This window comes from Panthera pardus, unplaced genomic scaffold (assembly GCF_024362965.1).
Source record: "Panthera pardus isolate Hobbes unplaced genomic scaffold, ASM2436296v1 HiC_scaffold_24, whole genome shotgun sequence".
NCBI classification, from domain to species: Eukaryota; Metazoa; Chordata; class Mammalia; order Carnivora; family Felidae; genus Panthera; species Panthera pardus.
Genome location: NW_026526810.1, coordinates 7,396,491 through 7,418,069, shown reverse-complemented (window position 1 = coordinate 7,418,069; position 21,579 = coordinate 7,396,491). Strand labels below are relative to the sequence as shown.

The window sequence follows — 21,579 nt, the reverse complement described above, 5'->3', positions numbered from 1 at the left end:
GAATGCACGAGGCACAGCTTCAACCTGGGATAAATCTTCAATTTTAATTCTAAAGCAGAAGTCAAGTCATGTGGTTTGGGATAACTTGACATTGGCAGAACATACTTGTAGTTGCTAGGAAGTCATATTTTAGCAATTAAATACAGGTTTGCCAGAATTGTATGTCAGATTGCCAATCTGCTGACAATTACAAGAGATAGTCTCTCTATCCTGCTTAATACGTTTCAGTCAAAACTGAGAAGGGGCTTGTTTTCCAAAATGAAACTCGACTTTTTTTTTTTTTTTTTTTCATTTCATGGCCGGCCATCACCTTTTGCCAGCTTTTGAACAGCATGCTTCTTCTGTGTTTCACAGCAGATGTATTAATCTAAAGGTTGTACCGATACACCTAGATAGACAGGCTTCAGGGGAACATACCAGGTGCCCCGCTGAGAATCCGGACATGAAATCAACTTCGAAATTTCAAGAATTTACTAAAATTTCTTCTTCCAAATTGGAAACGTTGATTATTTTTTTTTTAATCGAGAAGGTATACTACCATATGATATTCTTGGCACAAAACTTAACTCTCTCGTTGTACTTGGTTTAATTAGATAAATAGATATATTTATATCAGATGCAAGTTTTTCAAATAAGCTATAAAATATTATCTTCAAAATGGGGCTCTGTGACCCCCCCAAACACCTACTGACTATGGTTAAATGGAATATATTCTTCAATTATATCACCAGAAAGCCTTCTAAAATCGCTCCAAATGATCCAAGAGTTTAAAAGTCCTATCTATGTTAGACATTCTCATCAATTTCTCTTATTATACTTTACATGTATAAAGTCAACTTCCTTTGTTTTGCAGAAATGTTTTGCTCTCGTCTTGGACATACACATTGTATTTGTCTGCTTGGGCTGCGGTAACAAGATATCTTAGACTGGGTGGCTTCAATTAAAGAAGTTCATTTCTCACAGTTGGGGCCTGGGAAGTCCAAGATCAAGGCACCAGGCAATTTGATTCCTCAGTGAGGACTCTTTTCCTGGCTTATACACAGCTGCCTTCTCATTGTGTCCTCACATGGAGGAGAGGGAGGACAAGCTCTCCTTGCTGTCACTTCTTACAATGACATTAATCCCATCAGGGGGATCATCTAAACCTTCATGACATCATCTACACCTAATAACCACCCATCTCCAAATACCGTACCATGAGGGCTGGGACTGAATATGAATTTTTTTTGGTGGGGAGGCAACCCACACAGCCTCGGGTACCTATTAAGCTAATCTTATTTTTAGTTTCCAACAGAAAAAAAAAAAAAAGGATTGAGAGAACAAATATAACCAGAACTTGAAGTTGGCCTTGTAAATATAATTTTTCGTATCCGGAAGCACACCTGAAAGTACGTTTCAGCACCCATCGCAGAAGGCCATCTTGCTGTATGAGGTGACGGAAGAAAGATGCTCTGCTCACAGGGGGGTTCACGCTTTCAGAAGTTTCTCAAACACGTAGTGATTCCTAACGTCTCGGAAGGGACACTTTTCGCCCACTTAGCTCATCGCGTTTGGGAACCTGAACGTCCAAGAGACATTCTTTTCTCACCTGCTACCCTCCCCTCTTTGCCTCACCCGTACCCCATGAAGAATCAACTGGCCTCACCTACTTTAAGAAGTAGATGATGGGCCAGGCAGCTTAGGCAATAAACCAAAGTGCAGCAATCAGGCAGTGTAATTGGAATATTTAATCCAATGCTTCCTGGTTGGGTGGCTTTTGGTGGTAGGATTTCGATAGTTTCTTAAATTCCTGGCTTCTATTTTGGGTGAATGATTGGCCATAGAGCATCTCATTACGTCCTCCTGACCTCAGGCATCTAACAGTTTAGCTGACAAGACGAGAGTTCTCTAGAAGAGGAATTACAATCACACGAGATGTATCGTGTGATGTTAAATTATGCAACACAGAGAAGGGCTCAGGCAGTGTGACAGCAGTTAATGTTCCCCAGAGCCTTACATTCGGCTCTTGGCTTCTCTTATATTCTCTTCGCTGGCTTCCGCGTCTGTGTATTTGTCTAGAGTCCATTGCCTTGACTGCTACACTGTTTCATCCAACTGTCTGAATGCCGCCTGAAGACCCAAGATGACGAGAGTGCCCCAAGTTGATGGTAGGGCTTTCTCTGTCACTCTGTCCTGTGAGGTGGGGGCTCAGCACACTTCTTGGTGGGGAGGGGGGGTGTAATTTGGTCTTTATAAGCAAACCAGTCTATTAGGGACTGAATGTGTCTCCCTCAAATTCATATCTTAAAACTCTCATCCCCTCTGTGATAGCATTTGGAAAGTGAGGATTTCAGGAGGTAATCAGGATTAGATTCGGTCATGACAGTAGTGTCCCCATGGTAGGAGTAACACATTTATAGAATGAGAAAGAGACCCAAGGTCTCTGTTCCTCTCCTGCCGTGTGAGGAAACTACAAAGAGACAGCCCTCTGCAAGCCAGGAAGAAGGTCTTCCAGAGAACCTGATGATGCCGGCACCTTGATCTTGGACCTCCAACCCTCCAGAATTGGGAGAAGTGAACGTTTTCGTTTAAGCTGCCCAGTCTGTAGTTTCTGTTTATAGCAGCCCCCAACTAAGACACAGTCAGTGTGCAAATGTGGCTATAAGCGTTACAGCTTCTGTCTGCTGCGGAATTGTTAGGCAATTAATTTGAAGGCACTTTTGGTTAAGTTCATATGACAAAGCAGAAATTGCCGGCTGTTCGACAACCACTACAGAGGTTAGGATCCTCTGTTGCAATTTTCAACAATTCCACCTTGCAAAATGGAAATGTTCCTGCTGTGACTTCTTTATTCTTCCGTCCTTGGAAGGAGAAGTTCCAAGTCCAAATGTTTCCTTCTGGTTCCTGGCAATGTACAAACTCTTTATTTATTTTATTGTTTTTCTTTAAGTTTATTTATATTGAGAGGGAAAGTACAAGCGGGGGAGGGCCAGAGAAAGAGGGAGACAGAGAGAGAATCCCAAGCAGGCTCTGCACTCACAGCATAGAGCCCAATGTGGGGCTTGAATTCACAAACCTTGAGATCATGACCTGAGCTGAAATCAAGAGTCAGACGCTTAACCGACTAAGCCACTCAGGCAGCCCTGGACAAACTCTTTATATACTGAGGCCTTGGGGAAGAATGCCCAGAGCTGGTCTCTTATCTGGCATTTTCCAGGGAACAGAAAAAGCAGCAGAGAGAGGTGTTCCTCTCTACCTTAGTATAAACCATGACTGGCTTTTTTCCTTCACGTGGTGTCTCCCCACTTGTCAGAACTAAGTAGAATAGCATAAACCATATTTTTCTTAGATCTTATGTTTATCCTGCTTCAACGTTAGAAATCTACTTATAATTATTATTTAGTACAAATAATGGAACTTACGATGTAGCTGTAATATTCTATTTAATACGCTTTTAAGAGTAGATAGTATTGTTACCATGTAAATGCCATTCTAGTTCTTAAGCTGAAATGATTCTAAAATTATACAAAAAATAATGTAGTGAGTCAATTCTTGACACAACCAATAGATTCACGCCAAAGAGAAATCCATTATTAAAAACAACGTCTCAGGGCGCCTGGGTGGCTCAGCCAGTTACGCGACAGACTGTTGACTTCAGCTCAGGTCTTGATCTCAGGATACTAAGTTCAAGCCCCGCGTCGGGCTCCCCACTGGGCCTGATGCTTACTTAAAAAAAAAAAAAAAAAAAAAAAAAAAAAAAAACTTTTCTCTTAGATTCTTCTAGTTCACAAACTACCTAACTTGTATTTTTCCCGCTCGGCCTTAAAATGAAATATCACCGAAAAGTAATGAGAAGCATGGCCTTGATTTTGAATATGTGCAGTAGGGGACAGAGACCTCTGATGGTTATAGAAATAACAGAATTGTGCACAGAAAGACATATACCATGAGTGTGCAAGGGCATACACCAGCCGCTGGCTGTCCGTTCCACCTTTGGCAAGAAGCCCAATTGTAGGATCGTGGTTTCTGCACTTGTTCAGAGGGGTTGATCACACTTACTTTGTCTACCTTGTAGGGTGTCTGTGTTGATCGTCTATAAAACACACAAGCCAGCTTGTGTCATTCTCCTTGCGTTGAAGTTTGTTTCTGCATCTCCTGATGGCTTCCCACAAGTCTTTGAAGAGACTGCACATTCTTACCATGACTTCAAGGCCTGGCATGATTTGGCCCTCTCTCTTTCCCTTGCCGGGCTCCTCTCTGACAACGCTCCTTGATTATAACTTCCTTTCTGCCCTACTGGCTTTCTTTTAGAAGCTTGACTTCACCTCAGCATTCCTCCCTAAAGAGGGACCTCTGACATCCTGAGCTAGATCCTCGCCCCTTCCTTATATCCCATGTTAGGTCCAGCCCCTCTGACGTCAGATACTAGGTCTCTCCCCTCCTCTCTGACATCCTGCACTCAGTAAGGGCCCTCTGACATCCCGTGCCAGGTCAGGAACCCCTGGCATGTGTTGGCCAAGCCCCCTGCATCCTTCTTCAAGGACTCACCTCAGTCAGAAATACCTTCATTCTGTATCTAAATTACATGATATTGGATTAAGCTTGATCTTTCCTCCAGACTGTCATCTCCACCAGGGCAGGGTCCATCCTCCAGAACCCAGCAGAGTGCATCGCACAGAATGCGTTCGAAGTGACGGAAGGAAGGGAACAAGATGATGCCGGCGATAGCCCATCTGAAACTTCGTGTGTGTGAACTCATTACCTACAGAAGCATGAGTGTAGACCTTCTTTTTGAAAACAGCCTCACGAGTAGAGCTGGACCCATGGGCCGCCTGGACGAGTCTTCCGGGCGATATGTTAAGGATTTGTAGTGCGCTTCTCCACGATCTTGGAATTTGTAATGTTAAGTGCCTGAGAGTTCTTTCTATCACCAAGGAAACTCATCAATCACAAATACCGGAAGTAGAAGATGCTTCAATGAAAATGAAATTCCAATAATACGTATATTTGCTGTCCAAATCGTCACCTTTCTTATTTTGAAGCCAAATGCTTTTCCAAACTCTGTATTTCGCATTTAAAAATAATATTTGCATTTTAGATCTCAACAGTAGTTAACATCTGAAGGATTCGAGAGGAATTGTTCTAGCTGATAAGCATTGGATTAAACTTGCAGAAACACTTTTTTTTTTTATCTGATGACCTTCATCACGGTGGATCCGTCTAGGTTTTAGCGCGCATCGAGTTTTCAAAGTACTGTAGACAGAGGTAAGAAGATATGGCTTTTGAGCTCTGAAGTAATTTTTGGGTTATCAAGACTTATTTAAAGCTTATTTGGCCCAAATCCGTTTAAAACTCAGTCTTCAATCTTTCTTTAAAAATGAATACTCAGTAAAACCATGAGATTTTAAGGCAGAAGAAGATCTGTTTAAACGTATGGACGAAAGTTGCTTCTATTAAACTGAAGTCCTCTCACGGAAGACTTTTATCATGAGACCATCTCATGAGAAAACTGAGGTAAAAATAACATTTCCTGTCAAACCTATACACGCATATGAAGTTGTCTGTTGGCTCAGCATGACGACGGAGAAAATAAAACCAAGCATTCTGAGCTAGAAGTTCAGAGATACCACTTTTAGAGAATTCACAGATTAAGTGCAGGGCTATTCTAGAGGGAAGGCATGAGTTTTACAGACAAGACTTTTTTTTTTTTTTTCTTAATAGGTGGTCAATTGGTGCAACAGGTAAAATAACACAATTGCAGAGGCAAACAGAGAAGCTAAGAAAGAGGGTGCCTATGTATTTTTTTTCCTTCTGTAAAGTTCAGATCATGCATCATCTCTAATGAGCTTGATAAAGCACGGCAAGGCGAATGTCCCATAATTCATCATGTTTCCCATTTCAAAAGTGACAGGTAACCTAAGGGAAAAAGTCTTTATTTTGTAACAATAAAAAAAAAAAAAAAGGAGGCAAGATAATCACACTGGAACCAATATCTGCAAAAGAACCCTCACAATACACGTCAAATATAGCACATGGTCTTGTTACGTTGGGCACGTGTCTGGTTAATGCTGTACCCAAACTTCCCATTAGTGCCCGTAAGCAAAACACTGGATTTTTCTGTTTAACCCAGATGGAGGAGAAAAATAAGTTTCTTTAGAAATCTCCTCGGATGGTGAGGCATAATGTGCTGGTATTGTGCGAAACAGAAGTAACGTTTCCGGTGGTTGGAAAGGTACCGTGAACTTTCACCTCGTTTTGTTACACGGTACAACATAAAGCCCTGAAAGATCTAAGTGAAATTCATTCTGTAAAGAACCGGTATAGACTTAGAACAGTTTTCTGAGGTTGCTCGCTTGTTTCTAAAAATGGTCCCCCAACGTACTATCTCCAACAATGCATCTCTTTTTGTTTCAACCATTCCCTTCAGAGATCAGTCATATATATTGGGGCGCCCGGGTGGCTCAGTCGGTTGAGCGTCCGACTTCGGCTCAGGCCATGATCTCACGGCTCGTGAGTTCGAGACCTGCGTCGGGCTGTGTGCTGACGGCTTGGAGCCTGGAGCCTGCTTCGGATTCTGTGTCTCCCTCTCTCTCTCTGCCCCTAACCCACTCACCCACTCGCATTCTGTCTCTGTCTCTCTCAAAAATAAATAAACATTAAAAAATTATAAAAAAAGAAGTCATATATATATGTGTGTGTGTGTGTGTGTGTGTGTGTGTGTGTTTATAAACAGCGACCTGACCATCTTAGGCCTCATACAGAGAAAACGGAAACGGTTGGTAATCAACTGGACGTAATCACATCTCTCTAATGGCTCAAGTATTCTGCCTTATCTGCAAGTAAGCAAGGGAGGATGAGATGTGGTTTGGACCCTATAAGAAAAATAAAAGCTACTGCTGAAAAGCAATGCTAACTTTTACAATATCCCCAAACTACAAACCAGCCTCCGATCGCAAAATATACCACTTTTTACAATGACTAAAGAAGGCAATTTGTCTTTATTAAGGAGTTTAAGGATCATGTTTATTTGAAGTTACTATCTGCGCAGCGAGGTACAAGTAACAGAAATGCTGTGCGGGGCGGGGGGGTTGGTGGGGAAGTGGCTGTTTTTGTTAAGAATACAGGGAGTGTATTGACACAAAGATTTTAAATATGGAAACACGTTTGGTTCTAATCAATGACAATTAACAAAGACCCTGCATCTTCACGTTGGGGTGCTCAGGGCCAAGGGCTTCAGGGTTAAGGTAGTGACTGCCCTCTCTATCGTTCTTTGCCTGTTAGAATATGTCATATTTGGTAGATTTAGGGGCAAAAAAGTCCTGTGGGAGTCATAGCAATTGAATCGAGGCATACTTGCAGAGTAAATTTCATCGTTGTTACATCCTTATTGTCAGTCTTTGCTTCGTGGCATTCCAGGGGGAAACAGCCCAATCTAGTCGCCACTGAATGATTAACATGCCAAAGCGTATTTTATGCAACTTGTGGGGTTTTTTTGGTACTCAAGAAGAGTTTGGCTTCTCTCTCCCGCCTTTGAGTTTTTTAACAGGAGGGAAAATGATAAATACAATCAGGTAAATATACCTGGGCAACTCACATTTATTTTCTATGAAGAGTCAAGAATTGAGTTTCTCCCCCCGCAAGTGTATTGACCTGTGTTGTTGCCCAAAGGAGCATACTTTGAGGTCTATGACATATCTTTTCATTCTCCCTGCTCTCTCAGCTGGAAGTTGAAACTCCCTTACTGGCTCCCGCTCCTGCCTCTCCTATTACTTTAGGGTTATGGCAGGGGATGAGATTGATAGGTTTTACCCAAGGGGAATGATCAGTGAAACGCCATTCTTATCTCAGGGCCTGGGGACATTTTCCATTATTGCCAAACACCTGCCTGACGAGTTTTCCAGTACTCGAGTCAAAGAAAGACATTTGGGTGACTGTAGTGTCTAGGCTTGAATTTGCTACGCTTTTCGGCATTTTGGCTTTTCCTTCTGATCCCCTTTCCTGCCCAGAGACCATTATGTTCTTTCTTTTTGGAGAGGAAACTTTTTTTTTTAAGTTTATTTATTTATTTTGAGAGAGCACGAGTGGGAGGGGCAGTTTATTTACTTACTGGGGGGGAGGTGGGCAAGAAAGAGGGAGAGAGAGAATCCCAAGCAGGCTCCATAGCGCAGAGCCCTATGCGGGGCTTGAACTGAAGAAACCGTGAGATCATGACCTGAGCTGAAAATGAGAGTCGGACGCTTAACCGACTAAGCCACCCAGGTGCCCCTAGAAAAGAAACTTTTCAATTTCAACCTAAGGTTATCCTTGGCTTATTAAATCTTTCTCCTAATGTCCTACGTAATTTCTTTTATTTATTGATATTCATATCTTTTGACAGATGTTTATCTTGCTATCCCTTCAGTGAACAAAGCCTGAGGGATTTACCTTTTACCATTCTTAGAGAATCAGTGATTTCGACCATTACTTTTATTAAATTATATATATATATATATATATATATATATATGTATACACACACATATGTATGTATTTCTCAGAGGCTTCTAAATCATGGGGCACTGCAAAATGGTTTTCGATCCACACCTCCAGATCCCCATGGAAATTGAACTGAAATTTACACCCCAGGTTTTCAAAAAGAAGGGGCAATAACAGTCTGAGTTTTTCAGTCTACTACCTAATATTAAGATTCGAATAAATTTTAACAAACATGGCCGAGTTCAACGTCCAGTGGAAAAGGATCCATTGGGACACGAGATGACAGTGTCCCTCGACAAAGTAAGCTGAAGAGAGCACTTTATGTACATCTTTCTTTATGGGGCTAGACTGACATGGCAGACAGGGTCCCCACAATTTCAGTAAAGACAAATCAGTGCTTTTTGGGGTGTGTGGGGGAGGGCTGGAGAGACTCCCTTGATAAGGGTGCAATCCACTAGTTGAAATGATGCTGTTATCTGGTCTCTCTCCCATATAATCATGGCCACTAGACCTTTCTATAGTGTTTCTGTCTTTTGTTTTTGCTTAATGCTTTCTCAGCCAGATCTGCCAAAGGGTTATCGTCAGCCAGCCAGAGAAAGCTTGTGTCCCAATAAGATGTCACAGGTGAGGGTTTGGCCTTGGGGCTCTTCGGCCGCCTTGGTAACTTCATCACTCTCTGAGGTGTGGTGTGAATGTAGAACGTAAAACCCAACAGTGACTGGAGGGCATGTTTCTTAAGCCGAAAGTAGAGGCCTTTGGGCTGAGACTGGCAAGCTTTGGAACATGAGTCGGCATTTCGTTGGAAAAGAGCTCGTACAGTCTGTGTGGTTCATGCTCGCTAATCTCTGAATGGTTCTTGAGCGGAGGCTTCAAGGTTTCCTTGGCTCCCCTCCTTCCCTGCTTTGATACCAACGAGAGTGAAAAGAAGAGCGCAACTCACTGTGGTCGAGTCTAGAATGGCACATCCAAGAAGAAAAGGCAAAAAGACGACCAGGGGCTATTTCTGGCTTTAGGATTTGGGGACTTACCACATATCTGAGCTTCTGTTAATTCAGGAGATGACGCTCATAACCTAGCAAAATATCTCTGTTGTTTAGCAGAAGGCAAATGATCTGGCAAAAACGTATCAGGCGGTAGATATCCTTTAGATGAACTTGGGAGGGAACGGAGCCCAGCCAACGTGTTGTAAAATAAAAAGCAGGTACTTTAAAATTTCCTTTTGTGTTGAAACTTAGGTTAAAACTGAATTTGTTTGGTGTTTCTAGACAAAGCACAGGACGGCCAAATGGCTTAGCTTTCCTGGGTGGAACTAGGGGACGGATGGTCAAGTAACAGTTGAAAGATGCTTACAAGAGAGGTATTTATTTCAATCAGGACAACGACTTCTGTGAAAGCCCTTTCTTTTCTTCTTAGCGTCCTCTGCCCCATGTTCTTCCTGGGTATCAGAAAGTGGGATTCAGGTTCGGGCCTGCTTTAAATGGAAAGACCATTTAAAGCAACTGGATTTTTGCTATTCGAATGTAGGAAACCTAATTACACCCTGGTAAATTCTCTTCAGTCTACCAAACACAGAAAAAAAAAAAAAAAAACAACAAAAAACAGTGACAGAATCTGAAAGGCGAGAAAAGAGAAAAGAGTCCCTAAGACCTAATGAATCCAAACTAAACACCTCTCCACAGAAATGTCAAACATTTCTCTTAGCACAAAACAAGGCTTAAAGAATTCCCTGCTTTTGTCTCTGGCCTAATTCCTTAAGCAGAGAGGGGGATTTTCCTCTGGGAGTGTTATTTCACAAAGAACGAAACAGCAAATAAACAAAAGACTCTCAAAGAGAGAGAGAGTATAAATAAAATTCATGACTCTTTAAAGAGTTTACACTGAAAGAATGTGGGGGGATTATTTACAATTAAAGCATAGCTCCTGGAATACAGTTATTATATATATAAAACAAAGAATACGAGTTCATTCCATTTTGTTCACAGGAAAGTGCACCTGGCTGCCCTGAGTTTAAAAAAAAAAAATCACGAAACTTCATTTTCTCAAGATCTTTTCATTGTTATTTTTGCTGTACCTGCGTGTAAAACTTCTTAGACAACGAACACAGCATTTTTGAATTTATGTATGCCTTCTTTTTGACATATTGCTATTTGATTAAAAAAAATCACGTTGAAAGGCGAAGTTCCAAGAAAAAGTTTTGTCGTGTATCTGTTTAAGAGGAATTTTTGCACATTTTAACGCTTGGAAAATGAGTGTTTTCAGCCACAAGAATAGTCCTCGGTTGAACAAAGGAAAAGTTACAAGCTCTTAAGGAAAAAAGTTGGAATTACCCGAGAAGCAGGAGAAAGAACAGATTTTAAAACTCTCTGGTTTCCTGGCAAATCATACGATCACACAATGGGGTCGTTAATAACAGAAATGAGGGAAGGGGTAAGGTGAATACAAATCAAACCCAAGATTTCGGTATTAATGTAACAGGCAGACAGAAATAAATGGTTATTAAGATAAGAAGCAGAGGCCAAAGAAACCACTTGATTATAAATTATAGAGCAATTAGTTCTCTTTTCAAGTGTGTGTGTGTGTGTGTGTGTGTGTGTGTGTGTGTGTGTGTTTATTAGGTATTTGAATTCAAGTTTCAGTGTGACTTAAAAAAAAAAACAACCCAAAAAAACAGCTGATGATAATGTTAAAAGCCAGGAAGCAAGGATCCTGTGGACCAAATGGAGTTTAAAGGTAAAGTTCTAGTAAAAGTATGGTCTTCTTGAAAGCTTAAGTGATGGGCCTGGGAGACGGGGGGCGAGGATTTAAGCACGGGCAGAAGTCTACAGCAAAGTTTAGATTGAGTCTTATCCTGACGTGCCTGTCTCAGTGGAATATCTGAAACATTTGGCCCCACGAGATTAAAAGAACAGTGCTTATATATAGCATCTGCCACCCCCCTCCCCAACTCCAACTTTGCTACTAATAAAATTCAGCTCTATGGAAAAGAATTTGAATTCCAGCTGGGCAGTTTTCAAAATAAGATGAAAAGTTAAGCAGGCAATTGGTGTGTATTTAGGGCTCAAAACACCTTGCCCCCTAGAAGACTTGAAGGGCTTAATCCCTTCTCAAGATAATCCACTAAAGAGCATCCTTCATTATGATGTTAAAAGCAAGGATCAGTGCTGGGGAGTCTAACAATAGGACAGGGGGCTTTTCAGTCCCAACCACATTCTTCCTAGGTTAGAAACAGAAACTGATGTGATTCCAGCAGAAAAATAGAGCAGGACTTTTCTCTTATGTTAAATATTCAGATGGAAGGAAGGCGGTGGGCAGGGGTGTGTGGGGGGGGGGGCGGGAATCTTACCACATTAACGAAAGCCTCATTGGGTAGTTTTTCTTGGAGAATTAATATTTTGGATTATTTTAAAAATTGTGTCCTCTCGGGAGAGGAAGACAACAGTTTTAACTCAACAGTCACACAATTTGGAGGTGGTTTTGATTTCATGGAGAAGCGCATTTTTTTGATGAAATCACACTCAGTTACCCCTTGCCTCTTCATTCACTGCACCCCCCACCATGATGTAGTCCTCGAACACAAAACTCGCTGTAAACTTTTCACCGAAGAGCCTAGCTGAAGTGATCTGGTCCCTATTTGATCCTGTGAGGCATTATGTTTTAAGTTTACGGTCTCAGATTTTATTTCCCAAAGTGTCCTAATCATTTCCCATGAATGAGAAGATATCTAATATCTAATATATAATAACCAAAGTATGTAGTGTTTGTGAGCAAATGAATCTTAAAAACTTGATTTAAAATTTTGTTTTTATTATGTTTTCGTATATTTCATAGTATTGGTAATACAACTTACTGTTTGTTGTTGCTTTCAAAATATTGTGTAAGAAGGTGGTTTCAAAAATAATAAAAGGACACCCGTAAAAATCTTTCATACAAGCCCATATCTTAGGTAAATCAGGATGGCAAAAGTTGGCTAGCCCAGGCTATAGGAACTATTTTCTGTTTTCCCTTTTCCTCCCCCATTTGTAATGTGTAAGTGCAATATTTTTTTAGGCATATTTGTTTTAAGGAATTCTTCATCCTTACCCAAACCGAAAAAAAAAAAAAAAATAGGAAAGATTTAAAAAAAAATTTTTTTTTAATTTTTTTTTTCAACGTTTGTTATTTATTTTTGGGACAGAGAGAGACAGAGCATGAACGGGGGAGGGGCAGAGAGAGAGGGAGACACAGAATCGGAAACAGGCTCCAGGCTCCAAGCCATCAGCCCAGAGCCTGACCCGGGGCTCGAACTCACGGACCGCGAGATCGTGACCTGGCTGAAGTCGGACGCTTAACCGACTGCGCCACCCAGGCGCCCCAAAAAAAAATTTTTTAACGTTTATTTATTTTTGAGAGAGAGACAGAGAGTGCGAGTGGGGGAGGGTCAGAGAGAGAGGGAGACACAGAATCTGAACTGGGCTCCAGGCTCTGAGCTGTCAGCACAGAACCCAACGTGGAGCTCGAACTCATGAACCGTGAGATCGTGACCTGAGCCAAAGTTAGACACTGAACCGACTGAGCCACCCAGGCACCCCAAGATTTTTTTTAAAGCGTGTTTGGGGGCGCCTGGGTGGCTAGTCGGTTAAGCTTCCGACTTCGGCTCAGGTTATGATCTCACAGTTTGTGAGTTCCAGCCCCGCATCCGGCTCTGCGTTTGGAGCCTGCTTCAGATTCTGTGTCTCCCTCTCCCTGTCTCTCTCTCCCTCTTCCCTTCCTCCACTCATGCTCTTTCTCTCCCTCAAAAATAATTAAAAACATTAAAAAAAATAAAGTGTGTTTGAAGTGGAATCAACTTCGACTCATGCATGTGTTTATGTGTTTTGTCTTCCGTGAACTCTTTTGTGTCCCCAGGTGGTGTTCCAGGCACCCGGGCTCTGATGCCCCTGAGCTGTGGTGACAGCCCTCAAGGGGCCAAAGGTGGCCAAGCACAGTTCTGGAAGGGTGTGACTGAGCCTGGGTTGGGAGGGGTGGTAATCACCGGAGCTGGAAGAGAAAGAGGCAAGGGTTGCTGTCATTGGGATTTGGGTGGGTTGAAAGAGCCATCCAGAAACACTGGTAAGACAAAGAATTTGAAAGGGAGAAAGTATGAATGCCAAATAAAGAGAAGCCCTTGAAATGTGGCCAAAGACCTATATTATATGGAGAAATATCAGAAGCTAGTATTTCGAACAGGATGCTATTAATATTTTATTTCCATGAGAAGCGTCATGAAAAAGGAAGGACTTTTGAGGTCAGGATTGTAGCACCGATCAACGACACAACTTGATTCTCTTTTCTTACTTATTATATTCAATGAAAACAGCTACGCCCGAACTGGAGGTTTCTCTGAAGATTCTCAGGGTCAGCGCATCAAAACCTGTGCTATCCCAATAGACTGGTGGCAAAACCCAAAAACCAAAACAAAGCGAAAAACCAAACAAACCCAAGCCCAAACCACACCAAACAGACGCCTGGCCTTTGGCAGGCTCCGGGTGCACTCACTCTATGACTTGGGGCGGAGTCCCTCGTCTTCCTACGTCAGAGCTTGTTCATCTGTGAAGAACGGTACCAACGCACGGAGTTGCCACGAAGATAAGATCATATGGTCCACAAATGACTCCGTGCCTGGCTCCTCATAAGCCCTGAATTAAGCACAGCCAAAGCCACGAGAGGGTATATTGCAGAAGTTCATATCGCAAACACAGAGAAAACCCGTGAGAACAATTAGACGCTCTTCCTTGTAAATATACGCTTGCACGCTTTAAAGTAACGTGTATAGGGTTAATTCGAGGAATGCAGGTGTCACTAAGGATTCTGATCTTATGGCCCAGGTATTTTTCCTAGCCCATATACCTGCAGCTGAACTTTATTAAGACGATTTCAAAAGCAGATTAATCAATGCGAACTCGTCTCTCTTCATTGTATATCGATCGATCTGCCATTTACTATGAAAATGAGGCAGGATTTATATACAGTGTACTTGTACCTAGCGTTACCTCACTTAATCCTCTCAAGATTTATGTAAAATAGGGTCTCCGTTTTTATTTCGATAGATGAAGAAACGGATTAAAACTGCGTCCAGGGGCCGAGAGCTGAGGACTCTACCCATCCTGTGTACGTGGAAACTATGCCTCCTTCTTCACTCTCTGGAGGAAGTCGGCTTCCCCGATGGAACCAAGATATTTCTGCTAGGGGCTAAACATGTACACGCACTGCCATAGGGCAAAATGCTCTATAAGTGAATGACCTAGACTTCTGCCTTGAGGAGCAAGTCGGGCTGGATTGGAAGAAAGCCCTGACATCACTTAGACAAACTATGCTCCTGGCAAGCAGGCCACAGACGGAATCTGAGTATGTTCCCACCTTCCTAGAGTACCGTGGATCGGATAAGTGCTCAGTACTACTGATTGAATTGAATTCGTTTGACAAAATAAAATTAAAAAAGAAAAAAAAAAAGTAAGGGTCAAGACCTTTTCTTAGGCTAAGGGATCTGGAATTCACCGCTTAATCAATAATGATTTGCAGATTCATTATTTCTCCAACTTTAAGTTGGTGCTGCTTAGCTGCTTTGTTATTTTTAAACCTTTACTGGATACATAAATACTTTCCTCTTTAATGAGAATAAAGCCGGGCAGTCCGGTGCTTTATCGTTAAGTTCCATTTTATTCACAAATGTTTCAGTTTGTGGTCAGCCCATTTTAAAAGTCATTAATTTCTTGCCCTCTTCTCCTCTCGTCTAGAAAAGGAGGGCGGGGGAAGTGTAATGGAAAGAAGCCTCTTATTGGCCAGAAGACAGAACACATTTCCGTCAGCTGAACCTGTAATTCAAGCTGCTGATTATGGCAAATTAAGGTCCAGTCTGGGGGAAGGTGGAACCCTGGGTCCCGTCCCCATTCAGCCACCAGAATGGACTTTTTGCTGGGAACCCAAAAGCATTAGTGAACTGGGGAAACTTCTGGGCAGATATTAGCAAACTGGGGCATTGACAGTCATGAGAAAACTGACCACCTACTGTGTCTTTTGTTATCAGTCCCTCTTCCTTGCGATTCCATGTTTTTATACATGCATTTGATCTTAATTATTTTATTAAAACAACTTTTTTTTTTTTTTTTTTTTTATCACTGAGGAGTCTGAGTGGCTCAGTCCGTTAAGCCTCCAGCTTCAGCTCTGGTCATGATCTCGAGGCTCATGGGTTTGAGGTTCTGTGCGGACAGCTCAGAGCCTGGGGCCTGCTTCCGATTCTGTGCCTCCCTCTCTCTCTGCCCCTCCTCCGCTCACACTCTGTCTCCCTCTCTCTCTCTCTCTGTCAAAAATAAATAAATCAAAAAATGTTTTACCATTGAAGTATCGTTGACATACAATGTTATATCAGTTTCAGGTGTATGACATAGTAATTTGACAATTCTATACATTAAGCAACGCTCATTTTAAATGCATTCTTGAAAGAGATGAATAGGGATATTTTTCAAATAAAAACTCTTTATTACCAGTAATAGAACATTTCTATCACATAATTACTGTTGTTCACATGTATATTGTGAGGCAGATGTAAAGGTGAAATGCAGTAAAATCCATATTTTAATAGATTTTTTATCTTCCAAAGAAAATTATATGGTGGTTGGTTAAAATATGTACACACTACATCAGTAAGATGCTGTAAATTCGATTCAATTTGGACTTATGAAAGCCATGAGGGACAGCACAACGATTGTTTTTAACATCTAACAAATTTAAACATTTTTTGATAATTACAGAAATATCCCAATCAGATAAGCTTCTGTAAATAAAAAGCTATTTAAAGCCAAGAGTTATTAAAAGTGAACTGTTTTTTCTATAACCTTGCAGATTAAATATCTCCTGTCATGTCCAGAAATGCCTTTTCTATGTAAATACACCTTACCAACGTTTGTCAGATTATTTTCACATCTCCAACCATAGACCCACAGTGAGAAGAGTAGAAGATGGTCCCCAATGATCCTTGTCTGTTGGTATTCATGTTCTTGCATAGTCCCCTCCCCTTGCGTGCGGGCCCAAGTCCTACTTCTAATCAATAAGGATAGAGCAAAGGTGATGGAAGATCATTTCTGTGATTATATTATGTAAGTTGGTAACTTCTGTCTGGCAAGCCAACTCTCCCTCGCGGGCTTTGAGGACGCAAAGCGCCACGTTGCAGAGATCTCTGTGGCGAAATGCTGAGAACAGCCTTTGGCCAACAGCCCGGTCGGAACTAATTCTTTTAATCCAACAGCCCGAAAGAAATTGAATGATGCCGACAACCGCATAAGTGACCTTTGAAGTAACTCCTTCCCAGTCGAACCTTCAGATGAGATGAACTTTCAGGTAATACGAGATCAAGATTGTAGCCTTGTGAGAGATCCTGAAGCAGGGGACTCAGCTAAGGTGTGTCCATATTCCTAACCCACAGGCAAGAGATAATAAATCTAAATATGTATTGTTTAAACTGCTAAGTTGGTGGGCATTTGTTATGTAGCAATTGGCAACTAAAGCAGACAGACGCAAACACACAGACGCTATTTGGTTTTTGGAGTAATTGTGTACATTTAAGACATGCCATGTATTAATTTGATATACTTCTATATTGCAAAAATGATTTACCACCATAGTGTTACCACCCGGTACCACACGGGATAATTGATGTTTCTTTTTTTATGGTGATAGCATTTAAGATCTACTACCTGAGCAACTTTCGACTATATAATACGGTATTGTTAACTATATTCACTACACTATACAGGAGACCCTCAGAACTTACTCATCTTATAGCTGGAAGTTTCTACTCTTTGGCCAAAATCCCCACTTTCCTCCATCCCCAAGCCCCTGGCAACTATTATTATTACTTCAGTATGATTCTATGCCTTTGGCTTTTTTAGATTCCACAGATAAGCGTTATCATGCAGTATTTGTCTTTCTGACTTATTCCACTTAGCATAATCCCTTCAAGATTCATTCATGTTGTTGCAAATAGTAGGATTTCCTTCTTTCTCATGGCCGAACAATATTTTATATATATATATATATATATATATATATATATATATATATATATTTATATATATAATATATGCATATATATATCCTTTATATATGCATATATTATATATATCCTTTATATATATAAAGGATATCCCCTTGGATATGGGGATCCATATATATATATACACATATATATACATATATATATGTGTATATATATATATCTCCATATATATATATCTATATATATGGATAAAAGATATCCCCTTCATCCATTCATCCATTGATGGACACTTAGTTTGTTCCCGAATCTTGGCTATTGTGAATAATGTTGCAATAAATACAAGAGTGCATCTCTTCAAGACCCTGTGTTCACTTACTTTGAATGTATGCCCCAAAGTGAGATTTCTGGATCACAGAGTAGTTCTATTTTTAATTTTTTGAGGAACTTCCATAATTGAACCAATTTACCTTCTCACCACCAGTGCACAAGGGTTCCCTTTTCTCCAAACCCTCACCAACACTGGCTGTCTTTTGTCAGTTTGGTGAGGACCTTCCTAACAGGTGTGAGGTGGTATCTTATTGTGGTTTGGGGTTGCATTTACCTGATGATTAGTGATGTTGAGCACCTTTTCATATACCTGTTAGCCATGCATATGTCTTCTTTGGAAAAAATGTCTATTTAGTTCCTCTGTCCATTCTTAAAACAGATTGGGTTTCTGTTGTTGTTGTTATTGAGTTCGATGAGTTCTTGATATATACTTTTTGAATATTAACCCCCAGTCAGACACATTATTTGCAAATATTTTCTCCCATTCCATAGGCTAGCTTTTTATTTTATGGATGGTTTCCTCTGATGTGCAGAAGCTCTGAATTTTTTTAAGTTAATTAATTTATTTATTTTCAAGTAGTCTCCATGCACCACATGGGGCTTGAACTCACGACCTTGTGATCAAAGAGTCTCATGATCTATCAACTGAGCCAGCTAGGCATCCCCAGAAGCTTTTAAAATTCGAGGTAGTCTCACCAGTTTTTATTGTTGTTGTTGTTTTTGCTTTTATTGCCTTTGCTTTTTGGGTTAGGTTTTTCTTTTTCAAGTAGAAAGTTTTTTGGAAGAATATTTATGATAATGCTATTTTTTTTCCTTTGGATGGAGTAAAAGCAGGTAAGCAAAAATAAGCTATCTGAGTTTTCTTGATTTGATGCAATGGATATGTCCCAAAATGAATGTTTCAAGGCTTTTATTATGTTCATAGCTTGAGTTGAATTGAGACCGTTACCTATAGGACTTAAAATAAATTCCAGCCCCAACTTCCAGGCTTATCTTCATTGTCTCAAGGGTGGTTGTATGAAATACTTCTTAGTATGGTGCCTTTTTTTTAATAATGAATAAATTCAGTTCCATTTTTCCCCACCTCTCTTCATTTCATTTGAGAGGAGGAAAAGGCAGGGATATCAAACCACACTCTCCTACTAGGTCTTATGGAACTTTGTAGGGATCCTCTTGAACATTGATAAAGCTTTAATTTCTTGATGACATCAAAAGATTCTGACAATTAATGTGCATTGTCTCCAATGCTATTCCTCCTTTATCCTATAGTTATTTCAATTCTCATATCATCTGAAACACATATCTGTCCCCTAGGATTTTTCTGGAAGTCAAATTTTAACTGTTAAATAATGGAAAACCCAAACAGGTAAGATTCTTTTTTATGAATGAAGCTATGTACACATATGGTTACCCCATCGATTCGTTAAGCCTTGTTTTCACTACTTCTCACGCCATCTTGATCATAACGTTAGCCTAGAAGGTGACCGATACTAATTAAGCAAGTTGGCTACTCTACGACCGCACCTAAAGAATACATATAGCTTCGGAAATATTTAAAATACATGCTATTCATCAAGCCACATAAATGTTGCCCTTTGAAAACTACCAACTGGTAACCATTGCTTTTGGCCCTAAGCTACATCGATTGAAAAAATCTGGGAGAAGTGTGTGTATATATGCACATATGAGAAAAGTTCATGACCTTTTTTTAATCTTAAGGTTTACTTTGTTTTCTAGAAGAGTTATATGTGGTTACATGTGACCAGTGCCAACACGAGGTATATTCAGAGCCCTTGGCTTTCTAGTTGGCAGAAACAAACATCCATGCGGCCAACGTTGTAGTACGTACCTTCCTTTATGAAGTTGAAAGACTCCCAAGAAACAGACGTGATTAGAAATTACCTCCTAAAGAAACCATCAAAACACGGTTCACCTCATGAACATTCCATTTATCTCCCGATCTAGCTGAGGTGGCCCGTGTTTCGTTCCTTGATCGTGCTACCCTCTCTCTCCCAAGATGGGCCACACCTGCCCCCAGCCTCTCTTGTTTATTCCTTAGTATCATGGAAGAGGTCTTTTACAAGCGGACTCAAACACTTCAGCAGAGGAATACTGTTGTGTTTCTCAGAAGAACTGCTCGCATCAGACCACGGGTCACCAGGGCAGGACTTGCCACGGGCCCCATCTCACCGACAATTTCCATTACACATTCCTGACCGTGCACTGAATATTTTACTAAAGACAAGCATCCAGAACACTATGCCTACACGATAAAGGCTCTCCCCCACCAGCTTCAGAAATGAGTGACAAGAATTTTATTAGTCAAGGAGATGTCTATTGAAGCAATGCAACAGTGATTTTATTGCTGCTTAAGTGGAAAGCTTTATTGTGTACGTCTTTGTTTGCTTTTAATCATTCTGTGACACTCCGATGGGTGGTATAGAAATGTAAAGATAATGTTCTTGAAAGGCTCGTGTGATTGTTTGAAAACATAAAGGAATAAAACTTAATTAACAAAATACGTTGTACTGGTGGTGTAGCCCATCTTGGAAAGCTCTAGAATAATGCAAGAGATTTTCTTATTAAATATTAATACCAATCATTAGTAATTATATCCTTTAATCTGGAAGGGAAAACAAGAAGCCTGACATTCATCACAAACAATGGCTTTTGTTCACTCGAATTCTTACGGAGAAGGTGCATCACGGGTTTTGAAAAGTGTCTCGTCCTATACGAATATTACCACATTTTTGGACGTCGAAGAACCTTCTCGTCTTCAGAATGTCATTGTACAACCCAGTGCGTCCGGTCCTTTCAAGCACTGTCTGAGTGACCCATCTCTTCCCCAGCCCCAAATCCACACTACTTGTTAATCAACAACTTTTGAGGCATCTCATTTCATTCCAATTATCTCTCGAAATCTTAACGGTGTCTCTTTGGTACCCTGCATACGTATCATTTCAAGTTTCAGTTCTCAAGTCTGATAAAACTAATAAACCCACACTGCCAGAGGTGGCACATTAAGCTGGTAAAATGCTTTTCATCTTAATTGGATATGAGCACGGTTATCGCTAATAACCCCAGGATACTTCTAATTGGACTCTCTCTCTCTCTCTTTTATTTTTGAAACACGAATCGCATTGACCAGCCTAATTTCTTCCTTTCCCCACTCCTCGAACCCCAATTTTGAAACGCAGTATAGAAACATTCTCATTTCAGGAGGTTATTTCAGTAGTATTTCTTTGCAGTAGGCCAAAAAAGGTAAATGGCTTTGTAAAAATAAATGGTCCCTTTTTAAGTTCGCAGAAACAAAGAAAATTGTAGTAAGACTGTGCTATTGACACCTGCAATAATGTCTTTCATGTGGCTCGGTGAACTGCCAGCTTCACCTCAGGACACGAAATTCTCCATTTGAAGTCATTTTTAAAACATAATGGTCTCCTCTGTTGAATTATTTATTGTGATTTTAGTGCAAGCTGTATATCAGAAGAAAACACTATTTTAGAAGTTATCAAACGCATACATACTAGATTTTTGATTCATCTTGATGTTACAGATATTGGTGAATATATACGAAAGTTATGGAAATCTGGATGCCCACATCGCGGTTTAGAGGAAAAAGATGGGACAAAACTTTCTCCACCGGTAGCTGTAGTTTGGTTGCTGGTAAACACACACACACACACACACACACACACACACACACACACGGGTAGTAACACCCGATTCCACTATTCCACATTAGCAATTTTAAACTAAATTTCGACATGGAAAACCACCCCCAGTTT

General features: G+C 40.7%; 1 long non-coding RNA gene across 3 annotated transcripts; it reads left to right on the top strand.

Annotated features, from left to right (window-relative positions):
* The first annotated feature begins 1,989 nt into the window (after nucleotides 1-1,989).
* Nucleotides 1,990-20,310, top strand: LOC109273370 (uncharacterized). 3 transcript variants are annotated; one of them, XR_002082998.2, is made up of 4 exons: nucleotides 1,990-2,147; nucleotides 13,339-13,542; nucleotides 16,715-16,806; nucleotides 19,529-20,310. It is a non-coding gene; the product is annotated as an uncharacterized LOC109273370 (long non-coding RNA). The 3 variants fall into 3 exon arrangements; XR_002082999.2 differs by having other exon boundaries at nucleotides 16,715-16,866; XR_002082997.2 differs by lacking the exons at nucleotides 16,715-16,806; nucleotides 19,529-20,310 and having other exon boundaries at nucleotides 13,339-15,113.
* The last annotated feature ends 1,269 nt before the right edge of the window (nucleotides 20,311-21,579 follow it).